This window comes from Megascapheus bottae, chromosome 12 (assembly GCF_031878675.1).
Source record: "Megascapheus bottae isolate mThoBot1 chromosome 12, mThoBot2.hap1, whole genome shotgun sequence".
NCBI classification, from domain to species: Eukaryota; Metazoa; Chordata; class Mammalia; order Rodentia; family Geomyidae; genus Megascapheus; species Megascapheus bottae.
The window spans coordinates 41,861,668-41,875,838 of NC_143520.1; positions in this window are offsets into that span (position 1 = coordinate 41,861,668).

Genomic DNA, 14,171 nt, shown 5'->3' on the forward strand with positions numbered 1-14,171 from the left:
CCTCGGCCCTATCCCTAAGCTCTTCAGCTCAAGGCTAGTGTTCTACTACTTGAGCCACCATGCTTTTGGTGGTTAATTGGAGATAAGAGTGTCATGGACTTATATGTCCAGGCTGGTTTTGAACTGAGATCCTCAAGTGATTAGGATTACAGGCATGAGCCACCAGTGCTGGGCTGGACAGAACTTTCTTAAACATATTAGAAACGAAATGGCATTTATAAACCAAAGGCCTAACATGAATAATGTAGCCTAGTGAGCCCATCTAGGAGACTTGAGGCTGCCTATGCAGAACTCAGAAGAAGTAGATAGGGAAAGCTAGGCGAAAGGAAAAACTCCAAGAGATGGAACTTGACTCCTGTCCGTTTGAACTAGTATTATTTCTACCTGTGTTCTATATAATCTCAGTCTGAAAGCTTAATATTAGAAAGAAGGTTCAATATGATAAAAGTATATTATACATGTATATGGAAATATCACAATGAAATCCTACATGTTGTGTAATTAGTATGTGCTAATAAAAATGTGGGGAAAAATAAAGAAGATTTCACTGCTAAAATTTGAATAACAATATTTTAGTTCATATTCCCATTAGGAAAATTAAGTACCAGAGTTAGGGAGGGATTGGTACAATGCAATTAATGAGTGGCAGAGCTGACTAGAAACCAGGTCTTTAAAACAATGCCCCTCAACTATATACCATCACCCTCTACCTTCATAACCCATATTAAAGAACAGTAGTGTAATCTATATTAATGATTAGTAATATGATCTGTGAATTATACACTGTAATATAATAATAAAGGCATTATTGCATTCTTAGTGCATTCTAAGCATCATGCTAAGTGCTTTTCAAATATTAATCTTATTGAATGACAATGAGGCTTGAACCTTGTTCTTGGTAGGTAGGACTCTACCATTTGATCTAGGCCCCAGCCCTCCAAATATTCATTTACTTACTTCTCACAGAAGTCCAGAGAATGAGTTACTATTAGTGACACAATTTAACAGATCCAGAATGAAACTGCAGAGGAATAAACAACGTTTCTAAGATCTCACAGCTAGTAGGTGATAGAAATAAAATTTGATTCCAGAAAAGATGTTTTCAGAGTTTATCTTCTGACTAGTGTATTATTCTTATCTCAAGACTGAATTTTTTTCAACAAAGGAAATACATAAAGTCAGTCCTGAGCCTTTCCCTCTGTTCAACAAAATTTTAAGAGGTGAATGTTATAGAATAGAATCTCCATGGTCTTATTGAAATCACTACAGGGAAAATTAGCAGAGTATTGTTTTTAAATAGATGATGTTTCTTACAGAGACAGTCACAACTTACCATGTCTAATTCAGAAAATTGCCTTTGTTTGAATTCTTAAACCTATGGTTTATCCCACAGTCTGAGGCTAGTGCATGTGGAATAAATTATGCTAGAAATGATGGTGATGGTGATGGCAGAGGTGATAGTTGTTATGGTGGTGGTGGTATATATGTTTATGTGAAGGGAATGGCTGTGGAGTTGTAGCTAAAGAGATAAGTAGATGATTTTTCAGAACCATTGGAACTCCTCAGATATTATACATTGTACATTCCCTGAAGGGTCTTAAGAGGCCCTTCATTTTAGCAATATACTTTGCACAGTAAGCTGAGCTGGACTTGCAGACTACACAAGAAAGTGAGGGTCACAGAATTAAGTTTGGAAGCTGTTGCAATGTTTCTGAAACAGATAAGCTGATAGTCTAAACAATGGCTCAGATGCTTGAACCATGTTTGTAGGTAATCCATCTATCTTCAATAATATGCACTATAGTGATGGAAAAACTTGCTAGTGTCCCTTAAGCCCTCAGAAAACCCTTCGGTATGGATTTAATATAAATTAATTAAAAGTTTGTTATAGGTGAATCCCTGATAAGAAATTTCAAACTAATCCTCTATATCTGGGGATGGGAGAGAACAAAGATGGATGTGTTTATTTATTACAGTATTGATGCTGGAGGAATTCAAATATTATCCAATAGCATCATTTAGTGATGAGATGATAAATAGAAAGTTCAAAGGTGAGCTGATTTGGAGAAGACCCTTATTCTCTAGGGTCCTTTTTTGTTCATCTAGTGTCTTATGGGAAAAACGTACAATTCTTGCCTGGCCAGATAATAGAGCAATGAGTAGGAATCTAAAGGAAGGCAATAAGAGCAACAGATGTCTTCGTAGTTGGCAAGGAGACTTTCTCAGGAGTGGATAGAACTTGTCAAGGACCATGAAGATATACCAGTGAACACAAAGACAGAATTTCCCTTCTTATGTGGAGTTTATATTCTTACAAACATTCATGGAGGGGGTGGGGCTTGGCTGGATCTGAAAGACAACAGAGGGGAGCAACAAGAATGACTGAGAGTTTATGTTGGAAAATACAGACTTGAGAAAGGGCCCAAGTGAGTGTACAATAGAGGGAGGCAGTAAGAATCAATTGGGGACGTTTGCGTTAGAAAATTGGGACAGGTGAAAACTTAGGAGGGAGAATGGAACTTCACATTGAGCTTTAGTGATGTAAACTGAGTTTCATGTTGCAAGGAGATAGCCAAGACACACAACAGATGACAGGGCAGAAAATCTGTGGCCACTTCAGAAATTAATTATTTCACTTTCTTTTACTGTGCCCTATCTTTTCTTCCAGCTTCTGAATTTTAAAGAAATCTCAATGTTATAATTATGGCTTGAATGTATAAGAAGAGTATAATTAGGTGGCAACACTACTCCGATCCATAGAAATTATTATGTAACTGATTTACCCGGGTAATACAGACTGAGCTCCCAGACAGCTTCCACTGTCTATTTCAATTTAAGAACCAGCCCGGGCAATGGCTGTGCCTGCGTGGAGTGGGTCCCTGGCAGGGTTTCCTGGACAGAGTTCCTCTGCTGGAAATCCCTCATAGGGAATTTAATTTAAATAGGTGATAATCAAGAGGAGAATTAAGATTCAATGAGAGGCAGGAAAAGTAGATAAAGTCACTAAATCCTTTCTCTTTTATTCATACCACATGTTTTATGGAATCATTATCACTCTGACACTTGCCATTTATATCCCCAGTGCCCTGTCCTGCTAGATTTATTTTACTTTTACTGTTGAGGAGGAATAAAACTGCTTTATGTAAAGCTGCTCTAGCTTGCTTTGCAAAATGTAGAGTGTCTGTAAGGCTTTCTATATAGTGTCAAATCCCTTGAATTCCACAGAACAATCAAGTACATTATTATCTAGAAAAGGAAACATGGGGGCCTCCCTAATTCAATGTAAATATCCATGACTTGTACTGATGGTACAAACTGTTGTCAGGTGATTGCAGAAACATCAAATCTGGACAAAATCTCCCCAGTGGACCCTGGAAAGTTCCAGGGACCTGTCTCATGTCTTACATCTTTTGTTGGTGCTCTTGAAGAGACATTCTTTCAGTTCAGGACTACCTAAGTCTTTAGGGAAGAAAGATGGCAGCATGGCTTATGCTGAGCTCTTTTTTATTGTTGGAGCTCAAGTATCACTAAGCATATTCTGACTCTCAAAGTCAAAAATATGCATAAGGATTTGAGATACAGGTATGCTTTAGTGTTTAAGGACTGAGAATAAGCTGATGTTACATTAAGAGAAGGAACTAAATTGAATAAATTGTGATATAGCTATACAAAAGAATAACAATAGATAACTGAATTAATTAGCACAAAGAGAGGGAAGGCCATGTAGAGACACAGAGAGGCAATGACCTACAAAACTGACAAGCTGAGAGAAATATCATAAAGATATCAGTTCTGCTGACATCTTGACCTCAGACTTTTAGCTACCAAAATTACAACAAAAGTTTGTTTAATTAGAATGGCCATGATCAAGAAATCTAATAACAACTGGCGGGGATGGTTTCCCTCATTTTCATAATCAGTAGAAACCTTGGGCTCTCCTAGCAGAGATTTACAATAGAGCAACACCTAGATACATAAAGCCATATAGGATAATGTTAAATGAAAGGACCTCCAGGATATAGAAACAAAAGCCATATAATGAGTAATTGTTGTCCTTAATATGCTATGTTATCTCTTATCTCTTTTGCTGTTCCATGGTTATCACATGTTGTTACAGCATTTTACCTTGTTATCTGATACATTGTATATATGTTTATTTGTTTACTTGAAATAGCATAGGGAATTTGGGGGAAATAGATGAGGAGCAGGGGTGAGGGGAGGGAAATGGGGACCAAAACATGAGAAAGGGTATCAATGTTTGTGAAGTAATGCACCTTCTATCTGGTGAATATAATATAACCCTTGTATTAATTACAATAAAGTATATGAAAATAAGCTGTTTAAGCCTCTATCACAATACTTCTCCCTCCCTCCCTCCCTCCCTCCCTCCCTCCCTCCCTCCCTCCCTCCCTCTCTCCCTCCCTTGCTCTCTCTCTCCTTTGCTCTTTCCCTTTTTCCTACGTTCTGTCTGTGATTTTTGGTTGTACTGATTTTTTTAACTCAGGATCTTGTACTAGCTTGGCATGTTTCCCCAATCAAGCCCCTGTGGCAAGGACCCAACACTGTGCTCACTGGAGATGGCTAGAGCTATGGGGCCCCTTTTTGGAGTAGAGTTTGAAGTTTAGAAGTTTTAAATATGTTTTTAGCTTGGAGAACAGGGCATTCTATCCCTCACAGAAGAAGTCTTGTGAGGAGAAAATTATAATTATGAAGGACTAGTAAATGTATTCTAGAAGATCAAAAAGTGAGGTTCAAAATTCTGGGTTGATAGCAGCTCCACGTGTTATTAAACCCTGACTTTGGAGTTGAAGGAAAATTCCCACTGGTGGAAACAAAACTGAATGAGAATCAATATTTGGTGATTGACTGAACAAGCAAGAGGAGTGAAAATATAGATCTCTGCAAACATTAGTTTAAAGATTTCAAAGTACAAAGCCATCTCCTTTTTACATTAAAGACAATGTTCCCACTGGTCTTGCTGTTAAACAATCCTTATTATAACAATCATTATTTAATGAAAAGAATGATTGACAAGTTGGACTTTTATTGCTACCTCTCCTCTGCCTGCTGATTTTAGGGTTTCCTTCAGCTTCACCTCCCTTGCAGTCCCTTGGCCCATCTTATATCATTGTTTTGATTGCTTTTCTCTTGCAGAGATCAGGTCCTCAAGGCCATGAACCTACTTTGAGAAGTTAGAGCCAATGGTGAGCAGTTCTGGGAAAGCATTCTTATCAAAATGAAGTTTTCTTTCTATGGCGGTTGTCTATATGTATGGGTGGGGATGGGGAGGTTGTCTCAGAGATACCATAAGCTCACTACCCAGGTAGGGAAGGCTGTAGGCTTACAATGACGCTCAATCTAAATGATATTTCAGCATTTGAGCACTTTAGAAACTTTCTATGTTGCCCACAACATCCTCTATGTGGGTGAGGGTGTTTGTTACCAGATACATGGTATACTCAGATTCATCCATTTTATATTTGTCATTATATATAATGTGTTCACCAAAAGAAATGGAAAAAAATGCTCTCAAAATTTCCAGGGCTGTGGAAGACCTCTGTAACAGACATCTTTGTGACTTTGGACTTTGAAAATTGAACTTGAGGTAATTAGTATTTTCTTTGGGCACAAACAATTACTAGGCATATATTTTGAATCAGCAGCAATTTTAGTTCATACTCTGTTCTTCCAACATCTAGGACCTGTGCTTTTCCTAGGAGAAAGGAGAAAGAACAGAAGAAATGGACTTTTTATTGCTAGGCATTGAGCTAAATGGCAACAATCTTCATTTAGTTGATTGGTTTCTTCTTCTTCTTCCCCCCTCTCTCTCTTGCCCTCCCTCCTCCTCTCTCTCTACCCCCTCTCTCCTCCGCCCCCCCTCTCTCTTTTTCTCTCATAAATGGTGACTTTTGATTTACAGATGGAGGTACCCTAGACTGTACTTCAATTTCAGCAATAAAATGGTCAGTCTTGAGTGATTCGTGGCCAGCTCCTGCTTTTAGGATATTTTCTCCAGAGATGCTGTAGACAACCAGTGTGACTGAGTTGCTGGTGTGCTCTTGGCTGGCTGGAACCTGAGGCTGGAAGGGTTGCTCTGTTGCACCATCTCACGAGGGCATAGATGCCTCATAGATTGCTGGCCAGGTGTCTGGAACTTGAAATTGTCTATTTTTATTACATCAACCACTCTAGAAAACCTAGACATGTCATTTGCCTCTGGGAGTTTCAGGCTTTTTCACTTGTGAAGTAAAGGACTGGCTGAAAACTGTGGTACCAGTGAAACTTACCTATGGAGATTTAACCCACACAGGGGAGCAAACACATTGTTAGAGCTTTGGCTTAGGCAGTGATAATCTCTGGGTTTTCTGCCATGAAGGGAATATTTTAAAACACATCATGCTTGTCCACCCTCCAGGCACTGAGTGACATTCAGAGTATACTTGCAGAAAATATTCTGTAACCTTGGTATCTTTTCCTCTCCCCTACACAACAGCTATCCTTTCCTTCTTAGAGCACATGGTAGTTTTTTTTCATATATTTTTATTGCAATTAGTAGAAGGGTTACATTATATTTGCCAGATAGAAGGTGCATTAATTCACATACATTGATACCCTTTCTCATGTCTTAGTCCCCATTTCCCTCCCCCCCACCCCTCATCTTGTTTTCCCCCTTCTTTATCCAATTTCAAATAACCAAATACAAAAATATCCAATATATCAGATAACAAAGTGAGTGAGATACTGTAACAATATGAGATAACCAAGGGACAGCAAAAGAGATGAGAGATAACATAGTAAATTAAGGACAACAATCACTCATTATATGGCTTTTGTTTCTATATCCTAGAGGTCCTTTCATTTAGCGTCTTACCATATGGCCTTATGTATCAAGGTTTTGCTCTATTGCAAATCTCTGCTAGGAGAGCCCAAGGTTTCTACTGATTATGACAAATGAGGGAAACCATTGAGCCTAAGTTCCTTTGAGTCTGGCTTACTTCACTTAATATGATGTTTTCTAAGTCTTTCCATTTCCTAACAAATGGGGTGATGTCATTCTTTCTAACAGCAGCATAGAATTCCATTGTGTACAAATACCACATCTTGTTGATCCACTCATCAACTGAGGGACTTCTGGGTTGGTTCCATATCTTTGCTATGGTAAATAGTGCTGCAATGAACATTGTTGTGCTAGTGGATATAGTATGTCCTTGTTTCTGGACAATTGGGTAAATGCCTAGTAGTGGAATTCCTGGGTCATAGGGGAGCTCTATGTTTAGTCTTTTGAGGAACTGCCATACTGCTTTCCATAGTGGTTGAACGAGTTTGCACTCACACCAACAGTGTAGTAGTGATCCCTCCTGGCCACATCCCCTCCAGCATCTGTTGTTATTCGTTTTCCTGATCCTGGCCATTCTAGCTGGAGTGAGGTGGAATCTTAGAGTTGTTTTGATTTGCATTTCTTTTATGACCAGAGATGTTGAGCATTTCTTCATGTGTCTATAGGCCATTTTTGTTTCTTCTTCAGAGAAGACTCTCTTTAAGTCTTTGGCCCATTTTTAATGGGATGGTTATTACTTTGGAGATTAGTTTTAGATTGATTCAATTTTTTGAGCTGTTGATATATTTTAGATATGAGGCCTTTGTCTGTTGTATGGTTGGTGAAGATCTTCTCCCATTCTGTAGGCTTCCTAATTAATTTACTAGCTATGTCCTTTGCCATACAAAAGCTCTGCAGTTTAATGCAGTCCCATTTATCCAGCCTCTCTGATTTGTTGTGATTCTTGGTCCTTATTAAGAAAGTTTCGACCTGTGCCAAGGAAGCCTAGTGTATCTCCTCTTCCTTCTTGAAAAGTTTCAGTGTGTCAGGTTTTACCTCCAGGTCTTTGATCCATTTGGAGTTAATTCTAGTGCAGGGTGACAAAGAAGGATCCAACTTTAGTTTTCTGCAGGTGCTTAACCAGTTCTGCCAGCACAACTTGTTGAAGAGGCTGCCTTTCTTCCATTCTATTTTTTTTGGCTCCCTTGTCAAAGATTAGGTGGCCATAGGTCTGTGGTTTAATATCTGGGTCCTCAGTTCTATTCCATTGGTCTTCAGGCTTGTTCTTGTGCCAGTACCAAGCTGTTTTGATAATTATAGCTCTGTAATAGAATCTAAGGTTTGGTATTGAAATTCCTCCTGTGCTGTTCTTTCTGCTAAGAAGTGTTTTTGCTATATGGGGTCTTTTATTATTCCATATGAAATTTTGGATTGCTTCTTCTATTTCTTTAAAGAATGCCATTGGGATAATGATGGGTATTGCGTTGAATTCGTAGATAGCCCTTGGCAAGATTGTCATTTTCACAATGTTGATTCTTCCAATCCAGGAGCATGGGAGGTTTTTCCATTTCCTTAGTTCTGCTTTAATTTCCTTTTTTTCATATATTTTTATTATAATTAATGGAAGGGTTACATTATATTCACCAGATAGAAGATGCATTACTTCACAAACATTGCTACCCTTTCTCATATCTTGGTCTCCATTTCCCTTCTCCCACCCCTGCCACTCATCTTGTTTTCCTCCCTTCCCTATGCAATTTCAAATAACCAAATACATATATATATATATATACATTATATCAGATAACCAGGTGAAATACTGTAACAATATGAAATAACCAAGGAACAGCAAAAGAGATGAGAAATAACATAGTACATAAAGGACAACAGTCACTCATTATATGGCTTTTGTTTCTATATCCTGGAGGTTCTTTCTTTTTTTTTTTTGCATTTTTTTATTGTAATTAGTAAAAGGGTTACATGATATTTGCCAGATAGAAGGTGCATTAATTCACGTACATTGATACCCTTCCACATGTCTTGGTACCCATTTCCCTCCCCCCCCCACACCCCCCACCCGTCTTGGTTTTCCCCCCTTCCCTATCAAATTTCAAATAACCAAATACAAATAAATTCAATATATCAAATAACAAAGTGAGATACTATTTAATTTCCTTTTTCAGGGTTTTAAAGTTTTCATCAAAAAGGTCCTTTACATTCTTAGTTAAGATAATTCCTAGGTACCTAGCAAAAGGAGTTGCTTTCCTGATAGTTGCCTCATTCCTCTCACTGTTGGCATAGAGGAAGGCAGTTGATTGTTGAGGGTTAATTTTATAGCCTGCTACCATTCTAAAGTTTTGAATCAGCTCAAGAAGCTTGGGAGTGGAGTCTATAGGATTCTTTAAATACAGAATCATGTCATCTGCAAAGAGGGAAAGTTTTACTTCCTCTTTCCCTATTTGGATCCCCTTTATGCTTGCTTCTTACCTTATTGCACTGACTAGGAATTCTAATACTATGTTAAAGAGGAGTGGAGAGAGTGGGCATCCTTGTCTCATTCCTGATTTTAGAGGGAATGGCTTTAGCTTTTCGCCATTAAGTATAATACTAGCTGTGGGTTTGTCATACACAGCCTTTATTATACTGAGGAATGTTCCATGGATTCCTAGTTTCTCCAGAGCTTTTAACATAAAGGGGTGTTGGATCTTGTCAAATGCCTTTTCTGCATCTATTGAGACAATCATGTGATTTTTGTCCTTGCTCCTGTTGATGTGTTGAATTATATTAATTGATTTGCGTATGTTGAACCAGCTTTGCCTCCCTGTGATGAATCCTGTTTGATCATAGTTTATAATCTTTTTGATGAGTTGTTTTAGATGGTTGGCCAGTATTTTGTTGAGAAGTTTTGCATCGATGTTCATGAAAGAAATAGGTCTATAGTTCTCTTTCTTTGATGAATCTCTGTCTGGTTTGGGGATGAGGGTTATACTGGCTTCATAGAATGAGTTTGGTAAAGAGCCTTCATTTTTAATTTTGTTGAAGAGCTTGAGGAGTATTGGTGTGAGCTCTGCTTTGAAGACCTTATAGAATTCAGCTATGAATCCATCTGGCCCTGGGCTTTTCTTAGGTGGAAGGTCTCTTATTGCCATTTCTATTTCAGTGCTTGAAATAGGCCTGTTTAGTTGGGTTAGTTCTTCTTGGTTCAGTGTGGGTCATGGTAATTTTTTTTTAAATTTATTTTATTGTCAGGGTGCTGTATGGAGGGGTTACAGTTATGTTTGTAAGGTAGTGAGTGACTTACTTCTTGCAAATTATTACCCTTCCCATGTTTTTCTCTCACTTTCTCTCCCCCCCACCACCTCATAAGTTGTAAAGTTCATTTCCAGCATACTGTTTTGTGACTATTGCTAATATGTCATTTCACCCTTTGTCTTTTGTCTCATCATTTTCTTTCTCCACTTCCCTTCTCTAATTCAAATAAACAAATAAATGCACATACAATACATCACGTACCCAAATCAGATACAATTACAGCAGGGGTAAGCCTTAAAAGAGGGGAGGGGGAATAAAAGAGTAAAGAAATAACTTCACATGGTACATTAAAAAGAGCAACCACAAAGATAGACCTCTTGTTTCCATATCCTGGAGTTCATTTCATTTAGCATCTTTTTATCTGGTCATATGCATATAGCTTTTGAGCTATTGTGATCCTTAGCTAGGAAATATACTAATTATTACAAATGAGGGAACCCGTGTAGCCTGTTTCTTTGGGTATGGCTTACTTCACTTAATATAATTTTTTCCAAGTCCATTTCCGTATGAATGGGGCAATGTCATTACATAGGGGTTTTAAAAATTATTACCTCAAACTACTTTTTCCTCTTTTTAGAATTATCATGAAATTGTTGTACTAAAGGGCTTCAATTTAACATGCCTTTTCATGTGTACAATGTGTCTTAATTACTGTCTCCTCTTCCATCATTCTGTAGTACCCTCCCCTACATCCCACCCCATCCATTTTCTCAAATTGCCTAGTTCTATTTTCATGTGTATTGTTTGAGTGTTATAATCGTACTTGTCTTCCATTCCTCTTTCCATTTATGTCCTTAGCACCCAGACAAGTCATGTTTTGGCTTCCTGGTATTATGTTTGTTAAAATCTCTATTCATGATTGAACCCAGGACTTCGTGCATTCTAGGCAAGCAGTCTACCAGTAAGCCACATTCCTAGCCCTCTCAGATCATTGTTAGAGACCATTATTACACCACACACCCGCCCCTTTATTTACCATGCTTTAGTCAGTTTGAGTGACTAGATACATATGGCTTTATATGTGCTTTTGTATATGCTTATATTTTAGATCTAACTTCCATATATGACAGAAAACCTGTGCCCTTTATCTCTCTGAGTCTAACTTACTTCTCTCAGTATGATTTTTACCAGACCCATCAATTTTCCTACAAATGACCTGCTATTATTCTTCCTGATGGATGAATAAAATACCATGATACACACACACACACACACACACACACACACACACACACACACACACCCCTATATACATATAATTCACCTTTTCTTAATCTATCATTGTCTGTAGGTTGTCTGGGCTGTTTTGGACTTGGCCATTGTGAACATTGCTGTAGTGAACGTGGATGTTTAGGTGTCTTGATTTTATCCTGACTTGAAATCTGTCAGATAAATACCCAACAGTGTTAGCCCTGGATCACAGGGCAGTTAACCCTTCTTCTTTAGAAATATTTTCAGATTCCATGTAATTTTACAAAAATAACATGGAATTCCTAACAATCCTTTACCCAGCTTTCCCAATGAAAATATAGAGAAAACCATCATTACTGGTTATCACAACATGACTAATTCCTTCCACCCCACCACAGGGGCTTCAGAAGTCTGGCCTGGAATCTGACATAGCCTAATAGCAAAGAAGAACAACAAGTTTTTAATGTGAAGATGAGTTGCTGGGATGAAAGTTCAGGATTCAAGCTCTAAGCCAGTTTCTTAATACTTGAGCCATACCTCTTAGGCCTTTTTGCCTTAGTTATTTTTTGAATAGAATCCCATTTTTGCAGCAGGACCTTGATCCTAGTTGGTTGGCTTACTGATGTGTGCATTCAGCTTGCCTCTTTATGTGATACAGGCTGCAAACAGATTAAAATAATCCCCAAATGAAAACCAAATGTTTATCTATTTAAAGTGGAAGCAGCAAATAACTCATGGATTTATATATTTGCTAATTATTTCTCCTTGAGTAGAAATGGATGGATGAATCGATTTATTTTTCTGACTCCTCGTCTCTTTTTGCCATGTAAGGAAAATAAGGCATGCTGGGGGAGGAGATGAAGTGTAAGTGAAATAGGCATGTCTGAGAATCCAGCGAGCTAAAGCCTTTAACATGAGTTATGCTGACTATTTAAGCATGGTAAGTCATTTTCTAAGCCTGTATTTCTTCACTTGTAAGATGGAGGTGAGTGAGACAGGGGCACTTAATGGCTCAGAGTTTATAGAAATGGTTGTAGCCAGTGGCCTCCCTGGGAAGCTGACTATGAGAAGGGGTTGGTATGAAGGCTGTTTGTCAAGCAAAGCCTTTGAGGAAACCTGGATGGAGGAAGGTGCTGAAGCAGCATTGGGTAGATTGAGCTGTTAAGGCCCAATGGCAGCTTTGGCCAATTCATGGGGATTTATGGGGCTAGATTACCCATTGGCATAGTGTTAAGTAGGGAAGAAAGGGCCAGAGCTTTCTACCTATGGCCATTGGTGTGGCTGTCCCAGGATGCTGGGAAGTGCAATGGCTGACCCAGGAGCTGTCTGCAGCTGAGGCCATTTTCCCAGTGACTTTATCAACTGCTGGGCAATAAGGACTTCATTTGTAGGTCTTCTGGAAGGCCCATCCCATAGTATACTACCATGTGAAAACATGAGGTAGTAATGATGTGTTGTGTGAGTGTATGCCCAGTACTGGGGCCTCAAGCTCTTGCTTGTTGTTTCATTTTTTAAGCTTAGGGATAGTACTTTACCAGTTGAGCCATACCTCCACTTCCAGTTTCTTTCTGGTTAATTGGAGATAAGCATCTCACAGACTTTGCAGCCAGGGCTAACTTTTGAGCCTTGATTCTCACATCTCAGCCTCCTGATTAGCCAAGATTACAGGCATAAGCCAATAGATCCCAGCATAAGGTAGTTATTAATCGATGGAATAATGAGAACAAAGGATATTAACGTTCACAGGTATATAAAAAGTCGTACTCAACTTTATACCAAGAAGAAGTAGAAAAGAAAGGATTCCATGACTTGTACAAGGTCAAATAGCAAGGATATGTCCATCAAAATCTGTGTTCTTGGCTTCCTTCTTTGTAGGATGGGTCAGTTCACATACCATGCTTCTTCCTGGTGAGCTCCTCTCCACAGTAGCACATCAAGACTAGGCAGACCACAAGTTATGTGGAAGGTACAAAAAAGGCAGCTTCATTCATAGTCATAGGGTCCTGGAGCCCGTATTGGTTCCATTTAACATCCTTTACTCTCAGGGATTTCAGTCTTTTAAATCAAGTGACAGTCATCTTTCTGGCTGCTTGTGTGAGACTGTCCAGGGCTTTTTTTTTCAAGGCCATCTTTTTTCTCTTTGGTGCCTGGTTAAAAGGGGGAAATGTTAAAAATGCATTAGGTGTAGGGTGAGTGGTGATGGTGTCTCAAGTACCTTGAGCCATGTGGGAGATTCATCATTCAAAGCTGGATGGAAGAAAACATCCATGCCAGAGAGAATTGGGAGCTGACCTTTTCCCCTGGACAGGCACAGTTTATCTGCAAGGGTTTCTAGGGCCCACATTGAAGTATCACATGGACTGGGTAATTATCTCCTCAAGTCCTGCTGAGAGCTGGCCTTGGTGCCAGGCAGTACTTGGGAGAAGGGTGTCAGGGATAGGCAAGGACTATGCCAGAAATGGTTATCTCTTGCAAGTAATATTTTTTATCTTATTCCATTCACAGAAGAAAAGGAAATGTCAGCACTTGAGCCAAACCTATTTTTCTGGGTAATGTATCTCTCTGTTCAGTTGCTCTCTGCAAACCTCTCTTGCTTTAGGCTTCCCGACGTCTGACTTACACACACACACACGCTATACTCCATGGAAATGCAATGAAACCCACCTTATTTTCTGTCATTCAATTTGTCACGTCTTATCTCCACATAATGTGTTAATATGGAAATTAATTTTGTGCTCAGCAGATAGCAAAATAAGTTGTCAAGGTATGGATTTCTTTCAATATTTTTGAAAGATTCTCCACTCTCCTCTCTAGAAGCTGAATACCTAGTATTACCCAAAAAGGAAAGACA